Source organism: Lactuca serriola, chromosome 4 (assembly GCF_051521515.1).
Source record: "Lactuca serriola cultivar US96UC23 chromosome 4, Lser_US96UC23_V15, whole genome shotgun sequence".
In the NCBI taxonomy this organism is placed as follows: Eukaryota; Viridiplantae; Streptophyta; class Magnoliopsida; order Asterales; family Asteraceae; genus Lactuca; species Lactuca serriola.
Window position 1 is genome coordinate 248,641,236 of NC_136411.1, and position 16,185 is coordinate 248,657,420.

Consider the following 16,185-nt stretch of genomic DNA (forward strand, 5'->3'; position numbering starts at 1 on the left):
TCTCTAACGAACTCACTATATGATTCAGGAAGTGACTGAAGAACCCAGTCAACAACCAACTCACTTGAAATCTCGACACCCAACATGTTTAACCTATCAATGTGTGACTTCATCTCTAAGACGTGTGCACACACAGGTTTCCCATCCTCGTGTTTAATTGCCAAAAGGGCTTGAGTGAGCTTGAACTTTTCAAGCCTTTGAACTTGTGGGTTTAGGAGAACAATTAGAGGAGGTGGAGGAAGTGAAGCATGACTCTCATTTCCTTGATCGTATCTCGGAACGTCATCTTCATTTGGAAAACTTGTTCCATGGGATTTGGGAAGACCATGATTGTCAGAACTAGACATCTACAAAACGGGAGAAAGTTCAAGTTAAGTTGATAGAGTCCTTAATAAAACACTCAAATGACTTATTAAGGCTAGGATCCAACACAATATTCTACAACCTAGAAGAGGGATGCCGTAATCTAGTTGCAGAATATTTGAAGGTAGGTAAATGAAAATTTACCAATTTCCACCATGAAAAATGAAAAGGAAGTTTAAGTTTTAAATGAATTGAAACTCCTAGATCTTTTAAGATTCATTGAAGTTTTCAATGGCATGTTTAATCTCGATTATGCCCTTCTATTTGTGATTGGGATGCTGAGGATCACAAATAAGGTGTGAATAACCATACGAATCACGTGGTGCACCCAATGCTACTATCACCTAATCAATGTGCCGGTTAGCCACAGACACTCCATTGATCTATGACAAACATCGAGTCACCCTTCGCTACCAATGTCATCTCCAAATTAGTGTGCCGGTTAACCACACATGCTCTATTAACGTTTGATAAGGGTACGAAGTGTAATTCTATGGATTAGCATACAATTTCACATTTTTCCTAAAGTAAATATGATTTGGGAATTTGAAAAAGCATTTAGTTACTTTGTACTTCATTATACTTATAATGGAAGGTTTCTGTCCTATCCTACCCGTTCGGCTAACGACCCTCCACTAGTCAAGAGTGCGGTGGGTAAGAGTGGATACCCATTTAATCGCCATTTTTTAGGCAATTTCCTTAAACATACCTTATAGACTAGCTTCGTGAATGAGGCCTACTAACGGTAAGACTGACTGTTTACTCGTACATATATAATACTAGAATTTTAATGTTATATATAGTATAGGGTGTATTTTACACTTTTAAAATACTAGGTGGTTTAACTTAGTAAATTATACTTTTAATTTAATTAAATGTAAACCAAAACTTTATGGATTTATTAAATCACTTTTAATTATACACTTTAATTAATTAATAAAACCATAAGTGTGTGATTTGAACTTTTTCAAATTATTAGGGTTTTAAAATTTAACATTTCAAAATTAAACATTTAATCAACTTTTAAATTCCAAAACATGAGGGCAAGTTTTGAAACATTTCAAAACATTAGGGTTTTAACTTATTTAAATTTCATAAACAAAACTTTTAAGTTCAAATTTAAACTATAAAACCTAAAGGGTGCAATTGAAACCTTTTCACATCGCAAAGGATCAAATAACAAATAATATAAGTTAAACAATTAATTTAGTCATTATCTATATTTGACCTAATCTTATTTTAGTCACTAGATAATTACCAAATAGTTTAAAATAATCGATATTTATCATATAAACAACCAATATTCAAAAGATTTTAAATTATCTATTGTTTTGGCAAGGATAATCATTAATTTAAGATAAAAATCGGATTTTAACTTCAAAAAACAAATTAGGCATTAAATCCAAGTCAAAACAGAAGTTAAATCCCGAAATACCCTCTGTCTGACGCTCGAACTTGCCGAGTTAGCTCTGAACTCGCCGAGTAGGGGCCAACTCGCCGAGTCCAGATTCTGACTCGCCGAGTTGAGTCGGGCAGAGGCCAAAAACTTGATTTTTAGCAAACGAAATAGTTAAGCATCACATACAACTTAAACCAATCAAGTCTCTGATACCACTGATGGGTTTTATTCATAAGAAACAATCCTATGTGCTCATACAAACCCTAATGCTTGGATCTTGGTTTCTCTATTGTACATGCTTTGAATCCAAAGCCATAAACCCTACATCTAACACATAATAAACTGAATTAAGGTTTAGAGAATTACCTTTGATAGTTATATTGCAATAACAATCAATTCCTTGCTTTGATTCGCTTTAGAAAGCTTAGTGCCTCAAGTGTTGCACCTCTAATGAAGTCACAAACACCTTATGCAACTTGGATGAAGAAGACAAGAAAGGAGGCTGCCCAAAATGACTAGAAATCCTAGAGAATCAGTTACACACGTTTTTGGGGCCAAAGGGGCCCTTTATATACTTGTGTGAGCTGCTAGGGTTTCATTCAAAACCCCAATGGATAGCTTAAACTCTAAGCAGCCCGTGGAACCTTCTGGATAAGGCCATGGACGAAAATATGATGGGCTCCCATCATATTTGCGTTCACCCCTTGTTCCTTTAGCATTCCTTAGCCCAATAACTCAATTATCCAATAATTGCAGTCCAATCCCCTAAATTTAATTAATCTCTTTTAGCCACAAAAATTCATTCTTAATTAATTATTGACTAATATTAATTAAACAATATGATTTCTCCTTTAATATATTATTCTCATAATATATCAATAAATCATATTTAAACCTTTCTCTCCTTAATTCATCCTACATATTGCTATGGTGAAGGCAACCCAAAAGGACCATGCTCATAATCGGGTCAAGTATATACCAAAATAGTTATGGACTTAAACACTAATCCAACAATATTTGTGATTGCAATATTATTTGCAAATTTATATTTAAAGGTGTAGTCTTATATGTAGGATTATGTTTTAGAGGGTAGTTTTATGTGCAAGTCTACGTTTTGGGATATGAAATCCTAGTATGTACACTTTTATCTGTAATTCTAGCTTTTTGTGATGTGGGATTCCCATATTTTTTTATTATGACAAGTTAAATGGTAAAAGGTTGACAATATGTTTTAATTTTAATATTAAAAGCATGCTTGGATTGTTTTGTTGGGTTAAAACCCATTTCCACACAAGTATTTTCAACTTAGGTGTTATTGTTAAATTTGTTATGTACTTAGGTATCAAAGTAAAGCCTAGAGATTTATTGATAAAGAAGGTTTATAAAAGGCTTACCGATGTCTTCATGTGGTTTTATCCCTTCTATTTTACTATGGTTGTTGATATTATTTTTGTAACACTACAAAGTGTAAACTCTGATAAAGAAATGAACAGTTTTTTTAAAACCATATTTCACTACTATCTATTTTCGCAATAATTGGGCAACCATGGTTAATTTTGAAAAGATAAAATTTTAGGTGTTACATTTTGGTATCAGGGCCATAATTTAAGCGAATTAGGTGGGATTATCCTTGTTGGGCTTAAACTATGTGAATTAGGGTGCATATTTCATTAAGAATGATAGAATTTCTTTTAGACTGTTGATCTAAAGAAATGTGTTGTATATTAGAAAGATATTTTCTTATAAGCATTGAATGAATTATGCACCCTTGTATAGGAGTGTTGAGGTCATGTTATATAACTCAGATTATACTTTCACCATGATAAGGTGCTTGAAGTTGAGTTGTTGATAATTAACAACCAGCTAGATTCTTTATCAAATAGTTAAGATTCTGTGTATAGAATTAGACTTTTGAAATTCCTAAGAGATACGCGATTTCAAAGCATAATATTAGGAATGAGTGGTACATGTATAATGAGTGAATAAATGCTCGAGCTTTTGGGTGGAAGCTAGAGGAATAATTGGCATTGGAGAAGAATGATGAGTCGATCCATGAGCGAGTTGGCTTTGGTGGCTAATGATGCACGAACCTCATTGGCTTTGCTGGTTTTGGTGGGTTACTGAGAAAGGAAATGTCTAGTGTTATACGAAAGGCCTTCCCTCGGAATGTTCCTTTCGTGTTAGGAGAAACGTCATTCCGCTACCAATGTGGAGCAGAAGAGCATAAAGAGAGAGAACAAGAATCAAAGCCTCCAATGGGTGCAGGATGTAGTATATGCCATGGAAGAAGACACATTCACAAGTTATGCCTGGAATACTACACGAATTTCATTAAAGATCATGATCATGCATAAAGGAAAGAGAAAAATGAGTAGAAGTGGAGATATAACTCCTAAAATGAGATAATACAAAGGACTGATAAGTCATAGTAAACGAAATGATGATATGTGTATGTGATAAGAAAAGGATTGAGTTATCCTAGTAAATAGATTATATCCTGCATAGATGCAGGTAAATGTTAGAAATTCATATATGACAGTAATTACCCATGAAAATGTAGAGACTATCGGTGTGAGAGGCTCATTGAGAAATTGAATGAAGCCATATATTGGTAAAGTGTAAAAAGGGCAATATACTTTGAGATCGTGGTGCAATCGTAAAGGGTACGCCACACGTAAGATAAGTAGATTACTATATGTAGATATTAACTATGGATGTGGTGCGATGTAACGCCTGTTCCAGGTTTCATTTAATTTTCTAAGTTTTTAGGGTTTTCTGCTAGGACTTGACAAGTTGGGCAGCCCGACTCGACGAGTAGAGATCGGTTTTGGACGCGGTATTTAGGGTCTACTCGACGAGTTGGAAGGCCCCAAATTAAAGAGTAGACGCTGTAAAGGGAAACCGTAATTTTCAGGCATTTGTACCCTATTTAAAGAACTTATGGCTCATTTGTAGCCTCTTTCATCGTTCTTACAACCCAAAGAAACCCTAGTTCGAGTCATATACCTTCTTGAGTGTTAGAGAAAGCTTTTGAGAGTGATTTTGGTATGGTTATGAAAGATTTTGTAGTTTGAAGAAGAAGGAGTAAAGAGAGAAGCAGTAGATCCGATATCTACTCTGTATTGGCGACCATCTTGAGGTATAAAGTCGCTATTTTGACCTTTAGTTGCTTAGATCTCATTTCATGGAACTAAATGGTTACCTTTGATGTATAATGGTCTCACTTTTTAGATTGGACCTGGTTATGAGGATAAGGTTCAAATCTGGACATCCCTAGGCCTCTATGGACATGAAGTTGCTCCCTTTATCTAGCATTAGCCTTTCTCCATGCCCTAAACTTTGTATAAACCTTAGTTTTCAATGTTTTAGCCTCTTAAGGCCTTGCATGCATGTAAAGTTGGCAACTTTACATGAAAACTACACTCTAGGGGGGATGGATCTGTAGTTTGGAGTCTTGAATCCCACTGGAAAGGACTGAACATGAAAAGGATTGAACGGACTCAATGACTTGCTTAGCCAACTCGAGGAGTCAGGCAAGGTTCACCTGTTTTCGGGATCCTGAGTGATCTCAGTGAGCTGATTAGGGGTTTCGGACCAGAGATTTCGGCTTACAGTTTTTGACCCTTGGACACTGAAGAACTCGATGAGTTACTCGGGTAACTCGGCGAGTCGACTCAGGATTTCAGTTTTAGGGACTATGAAGGAACTCGACGAGTTGCTAGATGTACTCGACGAGTTAGGTCAACATGGACTGTTGACCTTGGCTTTGACCAGGGTTTACTAAGTTTGACTATGAGGGAATTTATGGTATTTAGGGATTTGACAGGTTAATCACCCGTTGGTTATAGGCAATTGAGTTGGAGTTGCGCGTTGGGAATTATCTTATCATAGCAGTTCAACATTCTTGAGAGGTGAGTCTCCTCACCATACCTATGGGTCGAAGGCACCAAAGCCTGCCCATTTTCTAATATGTGGTACATTCGTTGTTGTAGTGACACGTGGTATGATAGTTAGTTATTCTAAGTGGTATGCTAGTTATATGTGTGATTCTTATAGGGAAGACCATGGGGGATCCCATGACACTTAGATGTAAGACCATGTGAGGGAGCCCATGGCTTTTCAAGTAAAGACCATGAGGGAGCCAATGGTACCTAGATGTAAGACCATGTGGGGGAGCCCCTGGTTTTCCAGCTAAAGACCATGGGGGAAGCCCAGGGAACTTAGGTGTATAACCATGTGAGGGAGCCCATGACATTTTGGAGAATGACCTTGGGTGGAGCCCACGACATCCTTATATGTTTGTATGCATGGCTTATATGGTTTATGTAGCTTTTATAGCTAATATGGATTATGTGATTATGTGGATTGTGTGGGGAATGCTTTGGGGAACTCACTAAGCATTAGCTTACTGTTTGTTGATTTGTTTTGGGTACTTCTAAGCCTAAGGGCAATGGCAAGGCTTGATGGTGCGGCATGCACTCTCTGACATTTGATTTAAGGGGATAATCTGATGTTTTGGATAAAATGTTAATGTTATGAAATTTGAAAACAGTGGTCAATGTTACTTCATATTTTTTGGAAATGTTTGGTTAACCAAAAATGAAAAAAAAATTATGTGAAAATTTGGGTCGTTACAAGTTGGTATCAGAGCCTTGGAATGATTGATTTGGCCTTATTTCTTGTTCCTTGTATGGTTGTGGTCCTAGGATAGAATCTATTATTTGAAAGTCTATTTGCTCCTTTTCTGTGTATAATTTACATGCGTAAAGGCAACTTGTTATGATTAGTTTGATTTCTGCTTTGATGTGGGTAGAGCAAATCTTAGGATAACCTTGGATTTGAGTTATTTGGGGTCAAGGACCCTATAGTTAGCCGATGATGGGTGGCGGATATAGAGAACTCCTAAGAATGAGTTCTTTCCCAGAAGCGACAAATATGGGGTTTGCTTCTTGTATGCTGAGGGATCAAGCCCGAGATTGGTGGGGAGAGGTGTTTAGACAGGTGGGGACAGACGGTGTGGCTGAGATGACGTGGGCTGAGTTTGTTAGGCGATTTGATCTGTAGCTTGCACCACCTATCAGGGTGAAATGGTTAGTGAGGGAGTTTCAGGAGCTTCAGCAGACCACTGAGACTATGGCGGAGATCACTGCCAAGTTACTGGAACGAGCACGATTGATCTCCTAGTATGCTGTGGATGAGGATATGAGGAGGACGAGATATCATTCCATGCTGAGGGATGATATCCGTGAGTTTCTGAGCTTTATATGGTGCAAAACCCTGAACGAGATGGTGAAGAAGGCTCATGAGCAGGAGATGGAGTTCGAGTTCTGTATTAAGTGGAAACCTGAGCAGGCACAAACAACAATAGGTTAGAATAAAAAGCCTAAGACCTCAGATTCTTCCAGTAGGGTCCAGCAGGGCCTTGACCGGTCTGCCAAGTGCGGTAAACCACACAGTAGGGCTTTTCGAATAGCGCGATCAGGATGTTACACATGTGGACAGCTGGGTCTCTTGATTATGGATTGCCCAAAGAAGGGCTTGATTTGTTTTCATTGCAACCAGACCGGCCACAAATGGGCCAATTATCCGAGGTTACATAGAGGAACAGTGGCGGCACCCGCGGCCACCACCATGAGGATCACAGATGGCTGCCATGCTAAGGCGGATGCTCAAGCGGTGAAGAGCCACACAATTCAGTTGACTACCGAGGAGGCTCGGGTATTGCCAAACGTGGTGGATAGTAGGTGTTTTATCTTTCCTATTCTATATTTATCATCATTGCTTATGTGTATATTTGTGATCATGAATAAGTACCTTTTTGGTCAATGGTACGTCGACTCACGTTCTATTCGATTCGGGTGCTACCCGATTGTTTGTATCTCTTACGCTTAGCAAGAAGTTCAGGGATGCGCCGAGGACTTTGGGCTCCCTGCTTGAGGTTGAGATTGCGGATGACCGTACCTTGAGTGTTGCGAGGGTGTATCAGGACTATGTCCTAAATGTGATTGGGGAGAGGTTTCGTGTTGATCTAGCCACAGTACCATTGTAAGGGCTGAAGGTGATCGTCGGGATGGACTGGCCTGGGGCCAATGGGGCCATGATTGATTATGAGCACCAACTGGTGAGGGTTCATGATATGTGTGTGTGTATATATATATATATATATATATATATATATATATATATATTATACATTATATCATAATATTTTAGCCTTTATTATTATCTTTTAGAACTAAAAGGTACTTATATTGCTTTGAATTATGATTTGTAGCTACTAGTTGTCCTTAGAGCGGAAAAGAAAACACTGGAGCGGAAATCGGGTTTAGAAGCTAAAAAAAATAATAAAATGTTGAAAAGTGCAATTACGCCCAGCGTAATATAGGTTACGCCAAGCGTAATGTTGAAACACAAATTACGCTCAGCATAGTTTATTGCTACGCCCAGCGTACTGTGTGTTTATCCAGGCTTCCCAATCGCGGTGGACTTCTATCTACGCCCAACGTACGTAAGTCGGTCCCAAAGGTTATAAAAAGCGATTATTGGCCAGCTAGGAGGGGGATTCGACTTCTAACCTAATTTAGTCAATTATTAACTTCTGTTAAGCGGTTTTAAGGGTCTAGAAGGCGGCCGGAAGGCCGTTAAGCTAACAGGAGCGGAGATCGGAAGGATTGGAGAGCGGATACATCTCGGTAATCATGTGGGTTGTTAACGTGACCATGTTTAGTATTCCACTGTGATACTATTATTTGTTTAGTTTCTGATTTAGGTGTAAAAACCTTTTACTTTGTGTTTATGATTGAATGAAACCTTGATTTATAGATTAATTGCTAGATTAAATTGTTTGTTTATGTTTAATTTATCTTGCCAAGCTTGTTAAAAGATCCTTACGTGTTAATGATAATTATTTGTTGTTAATTGTCAAGTAAATTACGTTGTATGAACATCTGCTTGATTGCTTGTCTCTTATGATTTTGGTGACCATCAATATTATATGACTAGAAATAGTGAATGTGAAACTAGAATTAACTCGTAAATAAGTAAGTTAATGTGTGAGCCTTGTGTGATAAACCATCAACAAGAGGTTAAATTCTATTAGTAATTCGATTAACTATTATTACAAGTCTTGCTTGATACGAAATGAACACTAGGAAACATGTTAGTCCAATCAACTGATCACTGTTTGAATTGACTTGTTTGCTAAAGGATTAGTAATAGTGAACGTGAATCTAATCATTTTAGGAGTCGGTCACATGAATAAATGAATTTATGTATGCCATTTTCTATGCTTTTGAGGTGTAATTTATCTGATCCAAAGTACCTGAAGAGATTTGTTTTCCTGTTAGTTTATCGATATTTTTCAATTAATTCTTCGTTTAAGATTTATTAAATTATTTCTTTATTCCTTTCGTGTGTTTTGTAACCTATAATCAAATATTTTGAATTAATTCACCAACGTTCCTCTTATGTTTGACACCCTTGCTTATCAAAGCTATACTATACTCGATCGGGTTCACTGCCTATAAGGTGTGGTTTAGATGCGATAAATTTTGGACTTATAAATAAAAAACCAGTGCATGAAAAATACACATCAAGTTTTTGGCTTCGTTGCCAGGGAACGACTTTTAACCAATTTAGTTTATTTGACTATTCGTTATTTGTTTTTAAGTTTTATTTTTAGTTTTATTTTCGTTGATATCGTTTCACTTGTCTGGAAGGTTCTTGTTGTTAATCGCAAGAATTTGGGATCGTACACATTGATTGACTTTATCTTTTGCATGGGTTTCGAGAATGCAGGCGATTAGGGAATTCTTGACCTGCTTAGCCTACTACTTTGTTGATTTGTCCAACTCAATCCATGGGGCATAGTATAGCAAGGTGTATTGTGGTGGTTAAGTGGAAGACCGAGCTCTTGCTGTTCTTGACTAGTTAGGTCACTTCTTGTTCTAGTTTTAGTTAAACATGCGAAGAAAACAAAGGAAATATCCTAACAGGTCCCGAAAGTTGTTGTTTTCACAAACTGTTTCTTGCATGCAAGGGTTTTAATCAACCATTGTTGTTTGATTTCGACAAAAACAAGTGATCATGATGTCTCATTTTTTTTAAAATATGTCACTCATCGGAAAGTCATGGTTGTTGTTGGAGCAATTAAAAAAATATATATTAAGAAGTTCCTAAATATATTAGATGGAAAAAAGGATTTCAAATAAGGAAAAAGAAAAGAAAAAAAGAAAAGAAAATAAATACAATAAAATTACGCCCAACGTAATTATAATTACGCCTAGCTTACTAAACAGATGGTCGCTACCAGGCTAGTCAGGGAATTAGAGTTACGCCCCGCGTAATGTGCAATTACGCCCAACGTACAGCGTCTACAGGTTATATAATTATATCTTTCCTCTTTGACTTTTTGTTCTTATTTCATATTCTACTGCATTCGACTGTGGTGACTGAAGCTTCCAAAAATCTTCGACTTTTCTTCTTTTCTTGTAGAAATCGACACAAAGGTATGTTAATCGGTTACCATATTGCTTTAATTTATGTTTAATTTAGTGAAATTTATTGCATTAAGCCTAAATAGAAATCTAGGGTTGATACCCTTCATCAATTGGGGCCGATTTTACATGAAGTTGTGCTAGCTTATGACTTAATAGACCGATTTCGATCAATGGACTAAACCCTTGGACTTAACTTGGCCTTAATCTCGTAAGATAATCATCGATTCGACCTTATGGGAGTATGCCTAGCATCCGCCGGACATATACCCTCGCTTGATGGACTGTCCTGCGCATTTCCAGGGGTGATGCTGTTGAAGAGTGATTATGGCTTAAGGCCAATGACGAACAGACCCAGATACGACTTCGTTGGAAGTATGCCTGAATAGTTCACCCATATTTTGACTACCCTTCATGATTCTCTTGTGAATATTTGTTGAATGTTGATTATGGCTAAACAATGACCAAACGGGGATAAAATCGAGCATCTGGACATACGCCCAGCATATGTTGGATGTACGCCCAGCGTACAACCTAGACCAGCACCCATATTTTTCAATTAAATCTGTTTAATGCTGTGGTATTTTGTTTTGTTTTTTTTGCTGCTTTTATTTTTGCAGAATTATGGCTTGTAGAAATCAAAGAACCAACCCACCCGAGGACGTGACCGATCATCGTTTCTTGCAATTCCCGCAAACTCTAAATAATGAAACTCAGGCCAAATATGTCAACAATCTGAGTCTGCTGCTTACTAAGGAGTTTGACAAAGCACCTTCATTTGATTGGGAATTGGCGGCCCAGACTGGATTTGCTGCGCTGATCTAGGATTTTTTGCAATACAGCCACTCGGACGCGAGTGGCGTGCATTTGTTCGTATGTCAGGGTTGGGCATGATTGTTCAGGATCCAGGAGCCTGTGTATCGGGAATTTTTGCTGGAGTTTTATGCTACAGTTTCCTATGACTATAGGAAGACACCGGATGATAGGACAGCCTTTTCCTTCAGACTGGGTGGTGTGAGTCGGGAGTGCAGTGCGATTGAGCTTGCTACTCAAGTTGGGATATATACACTAGACGAGACGAGGAGTGTTGACTTCCTGGAATTTCTTGTTGATTGTCTCACGAGCCGGCCAAATGACTACAATGAAAACACTTTCTGGGCAGAGATCATAGGGGGAGTGTACACACCATCTAGTGCACGGGGGAGGATGGTTCGTTCTACCACATATAGATTGTTGCACCGTCTGATTTCCATGTCTCTCACACACCATAAGAATAGTGAGAGAGTGCCTTCTACAGACTTATATTTCTTATGGGCGCTTGTTACTCCAGGGAGGCACCTGAACCTTCCAGTTGCTTTAGCCGCTAATTTGAGTACGAGGGCCAAGGGACTTCGAGAGGATAGCCCGATTTGCAGAGGGCATTTTATCACATGATTAGCTCAATCCTAACAGTTGTTGACGCGCGAGATTACGAGATCGATGGTGTCACACCCCAAAACCAAGAACGGCGGAAACGTTCTGGGGCGTAGGAGGTCATGTAAAGTATCACAAAACAGTAAATGTAAATAAGCAAACAACATCATCCATTGCATTAAATATATAATTTTAATACAAGCGTGTTCTGTACAGTTTTAGACACAAAAAGTATAATGTGAATCAAAATAATATGATGAGTCTTGAATGCGCTCCATCTTCTCAAAAGCTGGCCTCGGTACCTGTCTACTGATGACCTGAGAATATAAGTTATTTTGAAAGAGTTTATCAGCATTAAGCTGGTGAGTTCATAAGTATTTTAGTGTCGATGTTTGTTATCAAAAACGTTTGAACCTGTCTCAAGTATAAGTTTTAAAATGTAAGCAATTGTTTGTAAGTGTTTGTAAAAGTTTGAATTTCTCAGAAAAACCTATATTTTCTATTAAAGTAGCCTTCTACCAAGGCTTAACTGTTTTGTATGCTCGTTTGTTGTAAAAGTGTGTAATTTCCCAAATGTAACTATCATTTAACAAAATATAGTTTGTACATTAATGTTTAAGTGAAATAATCACTAAAAATATGTAATGGTTAATCATTGTAGTACTGTAGTTTTGTATTATAGGAACTACTGCTGTACTAACTACCTTAAATCGGATTTATATTAAGGTATAATGTGATAAATTGCACCATACTATCGACTGGTAACAACGACATACGAATGGTCGTAATAACGGAATGACGTTTGGCACCCGCAGACCTGCAGGTCCGGCTGTAGCTAGCAGCAAGGTGTAGGATAGTCAATCCAGTATAGATCTATACGCAAACTCACGCTCTCCTTCCTAGAGAATTCTGGCTACAACTCGGGCCATGACATTTAAGGCATGCTCCGATACAGTGGATCACAATTGTTAACGTATTCTTGTATATGTAATGAATGTTTCTCGTTCTAGTATAGTTGTATATGTTCTCCTCCTAGTATAGTTGTATATTTTCTCTTCCTAATATAGTTGTATATGTTCTCTTCCTAGTATAGTTGTATATGTTCTCTTTCTAGTATAGTTGTATATGTTCTCTTTCTAGTAATGTAATGTATATGTTCTCATAGTAATGTAATGTATAGACTCATGAATGAACTGACTCATTGATCTAGAAATTGTAGTAGTATGATCTTGTGTTACCCCGATGGTAACTTACTAATGATGTGTCTAGTACGTATGAATATGGAAGTACTTTTATGTCTATATATGTATATTTGATATATAATTAATATTGAAACGACCTTCGGATGGTTACTCGAAATCTCACCAGACCGCATCCAAGTCAAGAAAAAGGAAATAGGGTGGATGGCCTTCCTAAGCCCTTTAAACATTATTTATATATCTATACATATATGGGCATACAATTTATATGAAGTAAAGCAAAGTTTAAATAATAGCATTTAATAAGTAAAAGAGTTTGTAAAACATTTTGAAGTAAAACAGTTTGATAAACAGTTTGAACAGTGATAAAATCATTGGTTTCCTAGTTATTAATCACATGTGATTAAGGCAATCACATGTGATTGAAGCAATAAATATAAGTATTTAACTTGTATTCCCCCCCCCCCCATAAAGTATTTAAAACATTTTAAATCATTTCAAAGGTTAATTAAAGGGGTATGAACTCACTTGTGGTGAGCGGTTTGGATTGTAGTGTCGGATACCGTGCTAGGTGGCAAACGGAGACTTGTTCACACGCACGAGCCTAGTTATCATATAATGAGCATATATATATATATATATATATATATATATATATATATATATATATATATATATAACTAATTAGCCAAATAATAACTTAATGAAATAAGTTGGGACACTCAGGAACATGTAAACACTTGGTATAAGTGTTATAGGTCCTAATGGTTGCATCTAAGTTGCTACGGGACAAGGCTAAAGGGGTTTAATGTACCAAATGACCTTGTATATGAGTTTACCACCCAACAAGCCCCACCCTTGGAGTTTACGGTCATAAACTCTTGAGTTTACGGCCGTGAACTCCATTCTTGGTGGTTTTGGGTGTTTTAAGGTGCTACATGAATTCTAGAATAAGCCTAGCTTGGTGGTTTAATCATTTGGGTAGTTTAGGGCCTTAGAATGCTCCTTTGAGGAGTTTACGGCCTAGAGTCCATATCCCCTAGAGTTTACGGCCGTAAACTCCTATGGGGTGGGTGTTTTAATTCATTTAGGCATCTTGCACACAAAGGATAATTTCTAGACTTTTGTTTAAGGCTAAAGGGGACTTTAGGCACACTTTGGTGCCTTTACTTGGAGTTTACGGCCCAAGAGCATTTCTTGACCGTAAACTCCCTTGTAGGGATGATTTTGATGTGTTTTACTCCCCATTCAAGCTACAAGTAATAGAGGGTTAAAGTCTAAAGCCTTAAGGGGGTGTTTAGGGCACTTTTATACCTTGAAAAAGGTGTTTACGGTCCAAGAAACTCTTGGGTCGTAAACTCCTAAAACTAGGTGTTCTTGATTGTGTTCTAGCCTTAAAAGATCATACATAATGTCCTTAACTAGCTACCTAACAAGGAAATGGGACTAGATAGCTCTTAGGCTTCGTTTTGGAGTTTACTCCACAAGAACGTTCTTGGGTGGTAAACTCCCGGATCTTACATATTTGACATGTAAACTATGTTATTAAGCATATAACAAGCATTAAAACACAACTAGGAAAGTAGACTCACGATTTGGGATGAAAACCCGAAGATCCATGAGAGAGAATATGGCTTTTCTCTAGTTGGGAATGTAAATAATGAATAATTTGGTTCAGAATTCTATTTATAGTCCTGAAATATTTTTGGCAAAAATATTTTTATTCCGGAAATGGACTATAACATTATGAAGTTTTGAATTGCTCAAGTTTCACAAACCCTGGAGCATCCACTCTCCTGATACCTCCTTAAACGTAAGCCCTAATGTACACAAACTTATTCAGAAAAGTCTGAAAATCACTGAAACTGGATTAGCTTCTATTGAATAGATATTGTTCGTACAAAATAGAAATTTCGGGTTGTCACATCATCCCCTCGTTAGAAGGAATTTCGTCCCGAAATTAGAATTTAAGCAAATAAGAAGTTACAAACAATTAAGCGAAAAGAAGAGGGTATTTCAATTTCATCTGATCCTCGCGTTCGCAAGTGAATTCCGCTCCTCGCTTGGCGTTCCAGCGAACCTTCATGATAGGGATACGGCTTTGCTTCGTCTGCTTGACCTCACGGTCCATGATCTCTACTGGTTCTTCCACGAAGGTGAGGTTATCGTTGATCTCGATCTTGTCGAGTGGGATTACAAGAGTCTCGTCGGACAGACACTTTTTCAAGTCAGATACGTGGAATGTAGAATGTACGTTACGAAGTGCGTCGGGTAGGTCGAGTTTGTAAGCTACGGGGCCGACTCTTGCAAGAATCTCGAAAGGCCCTATGTACCTCAGATTAAGCTTCCCACGTTTTCCTAAGCGTATCAAGCCCTTCCAGGGTGAGACTTTGAGAAGGACTCGGTCTCCCACCTGAAATTCCAAAGGTTTTCTTCGTTTATCAGCGTAGCTATTCTGTCGGTCTCTAGAGGCTTTTAATCGTTCACGGATCTGAACGATTTTTTCTGTCGTTTCCCGAATGATCTCCGGACCGGTGAGAGTACTGTCGGAAGCTTTCCCCCTGGCTAATTGGGTATCACCCACCTTAGCCCAGCACAAAGGGGATCTGCACTTTCGGCCGTAGAGAGCTTCAAATGGAGCAGCCTTGATGCTCGTGTGATAACTGTTATTATAGGAAAACTCGACAAGGGGTAAATGAGTATCCCATGCCTTCCCAAAGTCTATCACGCAGGCTCACAACATATCTTCCAGTGTTTGGATGGTCCTCTCACTCTATCCCTCGGTCTGTGGATGGTAGGCTGTGCTTATGTCCAGCCTTGTTCCTGAGGAATGTTGTAGTGATTGCCAGAATCTTGAGGTGAACCTACTATCTCTATCGGAGATAATGGACATAGGTACACCATGTAGCCGTACGATTTCCCTAATGTATGTTCTCGTAAGTTTCTCCATCTTGTCAGTTTCTTTGATAGGCAGGAAGTGTGCAGACTTGGTCAATCTATCGACGATGAACCATATGGTGTCAAGTCCACCCGTTGTCTTGGGCAACTTGGTTATGAAATCCATAGTGATCCGCTCCCACTTCCATTCTGGAATCTCTGGTTGTTGTAATAAACCAGAGGGCTTCTGGTACTCGACCTTCACCTTTGCGCAAGTAAGGCATTTACTTACGAAGGTAGCAATCTCTGCTTTCATATTAGGCCACCATTATAGCTTTTTAAGATCCAGATACATCTTATCTGAACCTGGGTGGACGGAATACCGAGTGTTGTGCGCCTCGGTCATGACCGAGTCTCGGAAACCACTGTGTTTCGGTGT